At 39.5% G+C, this 9,104-nt stretch overlaps 1 pseudogene; it reads right to left on the bottom strand.

The window, feature by feature from the left end:
* Positions 1 to 711: 711 nt before the first annotated feature.
* LOC123727186 (piggyBac transposable element-derived protein 4-like) lies at positions 712 to 7,207 on the bottom strand (annotated as a pseudogene).
* Positions 7,208 to 9,104: the final 1,897 nt, after the last annotated feature.

Raw genomic sequence — 9,104 nt, 5'->3', positions numbered from 1 at the left:
TTGGCTGGATATTGACTCATTAGATATCCTGAGATAGGTGATGACAAATACTGACAGTAGGCCTACATAGTATATTTTCTCAGCACATACAATGCAAATGCTCTTGACTGAGGTCTATATAAGGATATGCTTTTTGATATGCTAAATAAGGACAATTTCTGATGCTTATTTGAATTTTGGAGGACATGCTCAATAATTTGACAAATATTTCATCCATATAATTCTTTCAGACACTAGCTATAATTGTATTCCCTCTGCATAAAGGCCCACGCAAACCACAAGCTAAAAGCACTAACTGGTAGCCTAGCAACAAGAACCGCCAAAATTCAACTGTTATGTTTGAATTTTTGGCGGCACAAATTCGTGTGTAAATGGTGTGTGGAGAAACAAAGAAGTGAGAAGCTGTTCAGAAAATATCTCAGTGAAAGAAGAAGTGAGTAGCTAGTTTGAGATGTTTTATTTAGTAACTAAAATCAAGAACGTTAGCTAATTTGGCCTACTGGGGTAAATGCTAACTGGTAGCCTAGCTAACTAACAAATAACGAAATTGTCTTCCCTTCAGGGATTTAGTTTTTTACTGCTTATCAAGCCTCAAGGTGACAGCTAACGTTTTAAAACGTTTGGGCATATTTCGTATTACTGGTTAATATAAGCTATCTTGCTAACTAACAACTTGGCTGGCTAGCTAGCTTGTTTCGGTTTGTTTTCTCATCATGAATGAAGCAGGTAGAGCAGCTTCCTTGATTTATGCATTGACAGTTTGGAGTGGATCACAGACCAACACTACCACCACATTGGGTCTGGACTGCGAGGGACTGCCGCTGACAACCATAACAAACAGGGCAGGCAAGGGTATTGAGGGTGTGCAACTTTTAATTTCTATAAATTTAAAAAAATACATTTGTAGCAAAGATTGGCCTACATTTACATCTTTATGGAAAATGTGTTGTGATTGGAGCTCTGGATTTGCTGTGCTGCATTTTTTAAACAGAAATAGCAGAGATGTGCTTTGGAAATAGCAACCTACTGTGTAGCCTACTACTGAATATGGTGAAATGTATGCTCAGATATGTCATCTTCATGTGAAGAAGCACAAGGTTTTTGGTGCCTGAACAGGTAAAATAATTTATCCACTTTTCAATCAGACGTATGAGGATGTGAGTATCATTAATCTGATGACTGTTATTTTATCAACCTAATTATGTTAAATTTTTACTCGATTAAAATAATCATGTAACAATTAACTCATTAGGAATATGGGACACCACGGGAAAAGTTTTTTAACAAGTTACTATCTCCCGACCTAATCTCTAAAGATATACAGATATCTCTTACATCAATAACAGTCAATTATTAATTATTACTTCATCAGTCTCATTCTGAACATCGCATAATCCGTGGATTCACAAGAACCCTAGCCATTTTGAATATTCAGTACTACACAAATTGATTTAATAATTTATTTATTAACTAACTAAATAATAACACAGAATACTATACACACTTAGTGGTTCTTCCTTTTAAAAGTGTTGAGCTTATGCCGTGACTGTTAGTGGTAGATAGTGGTATTCTGTCATTGCACCACATTATCACAAGGGGGAGTTAGAACACTTATCTATCGGTAGTCTAAACTGGCACAAATTGACTATCTGTTTGTAAAATTGACAGCTGTGCCATATAAATCGCAAAATAGTTGGGAAGAGATTTTAGACGTACTGATTCCATGGCGCATGGTTTATGAATTAGCACACACTTTTCCATTCCTCCTGAAAGCCCTAATATTAAAAACAGTCAAATGCATTCTCTCCGTCGCCCACACACACTTTAAACATTTGGATAATTAAGCATTTAAAGCATATTGAAGATAGAAGCCGCCTCTTAATGAGTTCCGAGAGCCGATCTGTTATCCAACGATTATTATTATTATTATTATTAAAATTATTAACCCTGCATTGCAATTATATAAAAGCCCTTTAGATATTCTCACAGACCAGAAATAAATCCTATTCATAATGAATAATCAGATGCGTGTTGCAAGCTTGATTTTTTTTTACTTACCATATAACGTATTGGATCACAAAAAAAATACAACTTTTACATTACCATGTAGTTTACCAATAAAATGGACTGATGGTGATGTGAACATACTCGGTATACATATACCTAAAGAAAGAAATGATCTCACTCCAATAAATTTTTATAGAAAGATAGCAAGATCTTAACTATTTTTGCTACCATGGAAAGGAAAATGCCTGTCTATTTGTGGAAAATAACCCTGATTAACTCTTTAGTCATATCACAGTTTACCTATTTGCTTATGGTTTTGCCTATACCTAGCAACCTGTTTAAATTATATGAGCAAAAAATATTCAATTTTATTTTGAAAAATTAAAAGGGCTTATTTATATAATCAATATGAATTCGGAGGGCAGAAATGAGAAATTACTTTATCAATTGGAACCTTTATCAAGTGGAAGGGGGAAAAGTAAAGAACTTGTCTGTCCACCTTGCATTAAAGACCAAAATTGGTTAAAGAAAATTGTGATAAATACAAATATTTACCAGTTTCATTTAAGGACCAAAGGATTGACAGATCCATGGCACATGGTTTATGAATTGACACGCAATTTTCCATTCCTCTTGAAAGCCCTAATATTGAAAACAGTCAAATGCATCCTCTCCCACATGCACTTGGACATAGTTTTCATCAAGCCAGATTCTTTCTATGGTTCTACCCGTTCCAGGGTTAGGACTGTAACCACCAGAGGACTTGAACATGAGCCAGAGCTGAGAGGATCACCAAAACTAAAAGTATTTTGGTTTCAGTGCATTTTCTTTAAAAACAATTATATAGCCTATCAATGTGTAGGCATATTGTGTAATATTTTCAGTTTACTGCAGCTAGCGACTGGAACGAGCTGCAACAAACACTCAAACTGTACAGTTTTATCTCAATCTCTTCATTCAAAGACTCTGTCACGTCCTGACCAGGTAAAGAGGTAATTTGCCATAGTAAAATGGTCAGGGCATGGCAGGGGGTTGTTTTGTGTGGGTTTTATGGGTTTTCTGTTTCTATGTGGGATTGTTCTAGTTTTCTATTTCTATGTGTTGTTTTTCCATGTTTGGTCGGGTATGGTTTCCAATCAGAGGCAGGTGTCTTTCGTTGTCTCTGATTGGAAGCCATACTTAGGCAGCCTGTTTTTCTTTGGGGTTTGTGGGTAGTTGTTTCCGGTTAGTCTAAGTGTACCTGATGGGACTGTTGTTGGTCGTTTTGTTGTTTTTTGTTAGTGTCTTCATTAAAGAATTAAGAATGAGCACTATCCACGCTGCGGCTTGGTCTCCATTCCACGACCCCTGTGACAGACTCAGTGTGCTTCTACCATGTTGTGTTGCTACCATGTTGTGTTGCTACCATGTTGTGTTGCTACCATGTTGTGTTTCTACCATGTTGTGTTGCTACCATGTTGTCTTAGGTCTCTCTTTATGTAGTGTTGTATTGTCTTTCTTGTTGTAATGTGTGCTTTGTCCTATATTTATTTTATTATTTATACATTTTATTTAATTCTTCATAAAAAAATGTATCCCAGCCCCCGTCCACGCAGGAGGCCTTTTGCCTTTTGGGTAGGCCATCATCGTGAATAAGAATTTGTTCTTACCTAGTTAAATAAAGGTGAAATATATATTTTTTAATAAAAATAAAATCAATAATTGTGTACTAAAAATGTGAATGTGTTTTTGCAGAGCATACAGCCATGCCAACAACCATCAGTGGACAAAGGGCTAGACAACGGGCCGCACCGAAAAAAGGCATGGCTCCCAAGAAAGCAGTTAGTTTTGCTGGATTCATAAAATGTGTTTCTGTAAGCAGCATTCACACCATTTCCCACATTCTTTATGATAGAAATGTTGTTCCATTATCCACTTTTGGATGTTAAAGTTTTTAAGCAGGCCACACTCTCTCTAGACAAAGCATTCTTTTGGTGGATACTGAAAGGCAGAGGGAAAGTTCCCCCCTGCTTAACCCTTTCATGCTTGAGTTCCAAATATCTCTAACGCCCCAGCGTGAGTGTTTTTATGCACGTGATGTTAGAACGTTCTCTACATTCCAGAATGTGATTGTTACACAACAGTACATTTAATGCCCTCAAACCAAGGAATTTAGCCTGTTTTTATTTATAGGCTGTTTCAACTGATTTTCTAACAAGTTTTTATTTTCTAAGAACAGTTTGAATTGAGGTGGGCACCGCCTCATTCATTCACATAAAAATAGTCATTTTTACTTTTGCGGACAATTACATTTGTGGGACTTCTAACCTGGACAAAGTTCCCCAAGCACTTCCCAATTGTTTGTGCAGTTCAAGTCTGCAGACATTTGCGCATCTCCCGTCAGAACAGGAACTGCACACGTATCGCAGTCATTCTTGTTTTCATTACTAATAATATCTTTGTAAATGTGTGCGTTTTTATCAAAGTAAGTGCCTTATCACGTTGTAATAGTTTCTATTGTAGCTTACTGTATGTATGGAGCATAATATATTTGTGTATATTCCTTATAACCGCGGACACGTGAGGTAACGTTACTAATTTCATAACCTTTATGGTGTTATATTGAATCGTGCTTATGTAGCTAGCTACATTCTTCTATCAGCTCTGTAAAACAATGCTAATTGCGTCAGAGAAGTATTACCTTGTGTTGTATTTTGAAGCTACCCTAGCCTTATGACTCCCAAGTGGCGCAGCGGTCAAAGGCACAGCACCTCAGTGCAAGAGATGTCACTACAGACTCCCTGGTTCAAATCCAGGCTGTGTTTCTATCAAAGTAAGGGCCTTATTACGTTATAGTACTTCCATATGTCATGTTAAGCCGTTTCTACTGTAGCTCACTGTATGTATGGAGCATAATATATTTGTGTATATTCCTTATAACCACGGACACGTGAGGTAACGTTACTCATTTTATAACCTTTATGGTGTTATATTCAATAATGCTTATGTAGCTAGCTACATTCTTCTATCAGCTCTGTAAAACAATGCTAATTGCATTAGAGAAGTATTAGCTTGTGTTGTATTTTGAAGCTACCCTAGCCTTATGTCTCCCAAGTGGCGCAGTGGTCTATGGCACTGCATCTCAGTGCTAGAGGCATCACTACAGACAGCCTGGTTCGAATCCAGGCTGTATCACAACCGGCTGTGACTGTGAGTCCCATAGGGTGGTGCACAATTGGCCCAGCGTTGTCCGAGTTTGGCAGGTGTAGGCCATCATTGTAAATAATAATTTGTTGTTAAATTACTTGCCTAGTTAAATAAATCAAAAATATGACCATGGTTTATTTATTTGGTCTATTCAGCATGGCTCTGTTCTGCCCTGCCTTACCTCCTTGTGGAGCTCAAAAGTTAGTTAGTTACTGTTATAACTCAAATTTGTGATTTTGTCAATGCAATATACTATTTTATAGCAGTGTTTATTATGTTACTACTTTGTAATATTGTTTGATTGCTATATCCTGATATTGTATTCTAATTACTAATAATGACTCTTTATTCTGAAATTTCAGAAACCACACACACAAACAGTATTTTTCAATATCATAACTGGAACTGGAGCTGGACATCTTTTGAGCTGAAGATTGAGGCCAGCTTTTGTATGCTAGCGCACACTTCTTAACAGTTTTACTGGATGAAAACACAGCAAGAAAACACATAGACCAATATGAAATAGTCATCTATTTTATTGCAGTTTTGGTGGTTGGTTCAACATCAACTTGTTTTACTAGAGGAAAAAAATTATAATATGCATAACCCATATTTCATATTCATGCAGTGACTGAACATCAACTGCATTTCCACCCCCACCTCTAAAGGCATAGTATCATGGCAGGTCACCTGTCAAACCACCTGTCAGGTCAGTCAGTCACTTATTGCTGCAGATGTGCTCAATTGTGCTTGAGCATATGATACTCCTCAAAGCATGGTGAAATACATAGAGGTGTATCACAAGCTAAACACATGTATTTTGTCAACTTCCTCTGCTTATTTCTCCTGGTGCCAGACAGGCAGACTTTGCAGTGCCTCCTTGAGCCGCAGATTGAGGGACTTTGCAGGGAAAATGCCGTGCAATGAGGCTTAGGTGATTGTCCGCAGCAGGGCGATCCACAGTGGATGGGCGTCGAGGGGTGTGGTGCTCCTCCAGCAGCTCTCTCATGAGGTTTTCTCTATACTTTTGGTAGGTAATTACTTTACCTATGAGGGAGTGGGGAGGATGAGGAAAGGGAGAGGATGATGAGGCAGTGGGTAGGTGGGTGAGATATTGTCACTATAATTGCATAATGGATTTGTATGTGAACTGTACATCCAATTACAAAAATACCTTGTTCAGTAATCATCTCACCTGTTAGTTGGCGGTGAACTATGCTGCCGTTGAGGGCAGCAGTGTCGATCAGATGGAAAAATATCTTCTTATACCACTTGGTCATTTTCCGAGTGCATTCTACAAAGCTGTTTATCATGTCCGCCTTATCCACTGCCCCCATTTTGAGGTTATAGTCAAGCACACAGTCTGGTTTGATTTTTCTCTCTCCCGTCAGGTGGTCCACTTTCCCTGTGGCCGACATGGTTGCTGTATGGACAGTGGAGAGGACATGGACATCTCGTTTGTCATGCCACTTTACTGCCAGCTGTTGACTGTTCTCCTTGAACTCCACCTCCCTCTCTGCATCTTCCTGCATCCGAATGCCAGCATCCCCTTCCTGTTCGACCTGACTGTGCCACAAGCACCTGTGCTGTTGGAGAGCAGATGCTGGAAGAGTGTGGGACTGCTGTACCAATTGTCCACGTACAAAGTGTGTCCCTTGCCGAGATGAGCATGGTGGTCATCACCACGGACCCAGACACCCCAAGCCCCTCAATTTTTGATGTCAGTGGTGGACCCTGTGTAAACTATAATGTTCTGGACAAATCCTGTCATGACAAAGAACTTGACCCCAAACCTGTGCCTTTTGGAGGGAATATATTGACGGAACGCCACCCTACCTTTCCATAACATCAGGGACTCATCAATGCATAGGTCCTTGTACGGCACAAAGACCCGACCAAATGCTGATGTCAGGCTGATAAGAACATTTCTTATTTTGTATAACGGGTCACTTAGGATGGCAGTAGCATTGTTGATGAAATGTAGGCATCGTAGCAGAACTAGGAAGCGGTCTTGGGAAGAGAGGGTGGCAAAGAAGGGAGTTGCAAACATAGGATCTGTGCTCCAGTATTCTCTTAGGGAGTTCTTCTTTACTGTCTCCATGAGGAGGACTGTCACCAGGAAGGTATACATTTCACTAATTGTGGTTGTCACCCATTTAGTGAGTTTCCCCCTCAATCCTGGCTCTCTCTTCTCCTATAGCTCCAAGGCATAGCGATTGGTTTCCTCTACTATGTTCCCCACCAGCTCCTCTTTCAGAAACAACTTGAAGCACTCTGCCTCAGTTGGAAATGAAAAGGGGTGTTGCACTCCAGACTGGGACTCATCAAAGCAAACAGCAAGGCCAGGAGGGGTGAAATGGCTGTCAGCCTTCCAGCTACCACAGAACTCCTGTACTTCATCCACTGTCGGTCTGCTTCCATCACCACCAGCATCTTCAAAGGTACCTTGGACTTCGTCAGTGGACAATGAGTCCTCAGATTCAGGGTTCTCAATGACTACAGGGTTGGGGGGCAGCTCCTCACTGTCACTGTCAGAATCTGATTCTTGACTTTCAGACTCAGACTTATTGTCAGAATTTTTTTAAATCTCCAAAATTTCCACATTTGTGAGTTGTCTCCTTTTGAAAGACATTGCTAATGCTACAGCTTAGCTCACTAGCTACATACATAAACAACAACACTGAATGGTTCAGAGTGGGAGTGAGAGGTTACGTGGTTGACTGCCGGCACGTGCCACTTGTATCAACAAATCACTATCAGACAATGTTTTGTGTGGTAATTATTTATATATTTACTGTTTTATTCACATGTTTTCAATTACAGGTGACAAATCATGCATTACAATTCTTGCATAGATTGCAATGGGCACATTATGTGTGTAAAATACTTTTTTGAAGGTTGTACTGATTATGATGAGCTGTGAAGCCATGTTTGTTGACTTACAGTGCATTATGGGATTCATGTAATCATCTGTTTGACCAAAGAAGTTATAACAAAATGAGGTGAGTAAGGGTTGACAAATTTTGAGGACTTCCGGAAATGAATGGTGGGATGTGAACGATGGTAGACGACACACACCTTCAACCTGCATACTATAAACAGATCAAACTCATCTTGTCTTCTCTTATTATCTTTGGTTTCTGTGAGGAAAAAAAGCATGGTTGCGTGCTGAAACCAATCGTCGGATTACTTTCGATTTCTAGAAAGTGTTTTAATCAATTATTTCGATCAATGGTGAGCTCACCCGTGATGTGATTAACTTGTTAGGGATAGGGGGCAGTATTTACACGGCCGGATAAAAAAACGTACCCGATTTAATCTGGTTACTACTCCTGCCCAGTAACTAGAATATGCATATAATTATTGGCTTTGGATAGAAAACACCCTAAAGTTTCTAAAACTGTTTGAATGGTGTCTGTGAGTATAACAGAACTCATATGGCAGGCAAAAACCTGAGAAGATTTCATGCAGGAAGTGGCCTGTCTGACAAGGTGTCGTTCTTCTTGTCTCTGTTTATTGAAGACTGAGGATCTTAGCTGTAACGTGACACTTTCTACGGCTCCCATAGGCTCTCAGAGCCCGGGAAAAAGCTGAACGATATCGAGGTAGCCTCTGGCTGAAACACATTATCGCCTTTGCCAAGTGGCCGATCAGAGGACAAAGGGCTTAGGCGCGTGCCCGAGTCGACCCAGTGATTTATTTTCTTTCGTCTGTATACCTAATTGCAGATTCCCGGTCGGAATATTGTCGCTTTTTTACGAGAAAAATGGCATAAAAATTGATTTTAAACAGCGGTTGACATGCTTCGAAGTACGGTAATGAAATATTTAGAAATCTTTTGTCACGAAATGCGCCGACCCTTATTTACCATTCGGATAGTGTCTTGAACGCACGAACAAAACGCCGCTGTT

The sequence above is a fragment of the Salmo salar genome, chromosome ssa01 (genome assembly GCF_905237065.1).
Source record: "Salmo salar chromosome ssa01, Ssal_v3.1, whole genome shotgun sequence".
NCBI lineage: Eukaryota > Metazoa > Chordata > Actinopteri > Salmoniformes > Salmonidae > Salmo > Salmo salar.
Note: the sequence above shows the minus strand (reverse complement) of the source record. Positions and strands in the feature narration are given on the sequence as shown.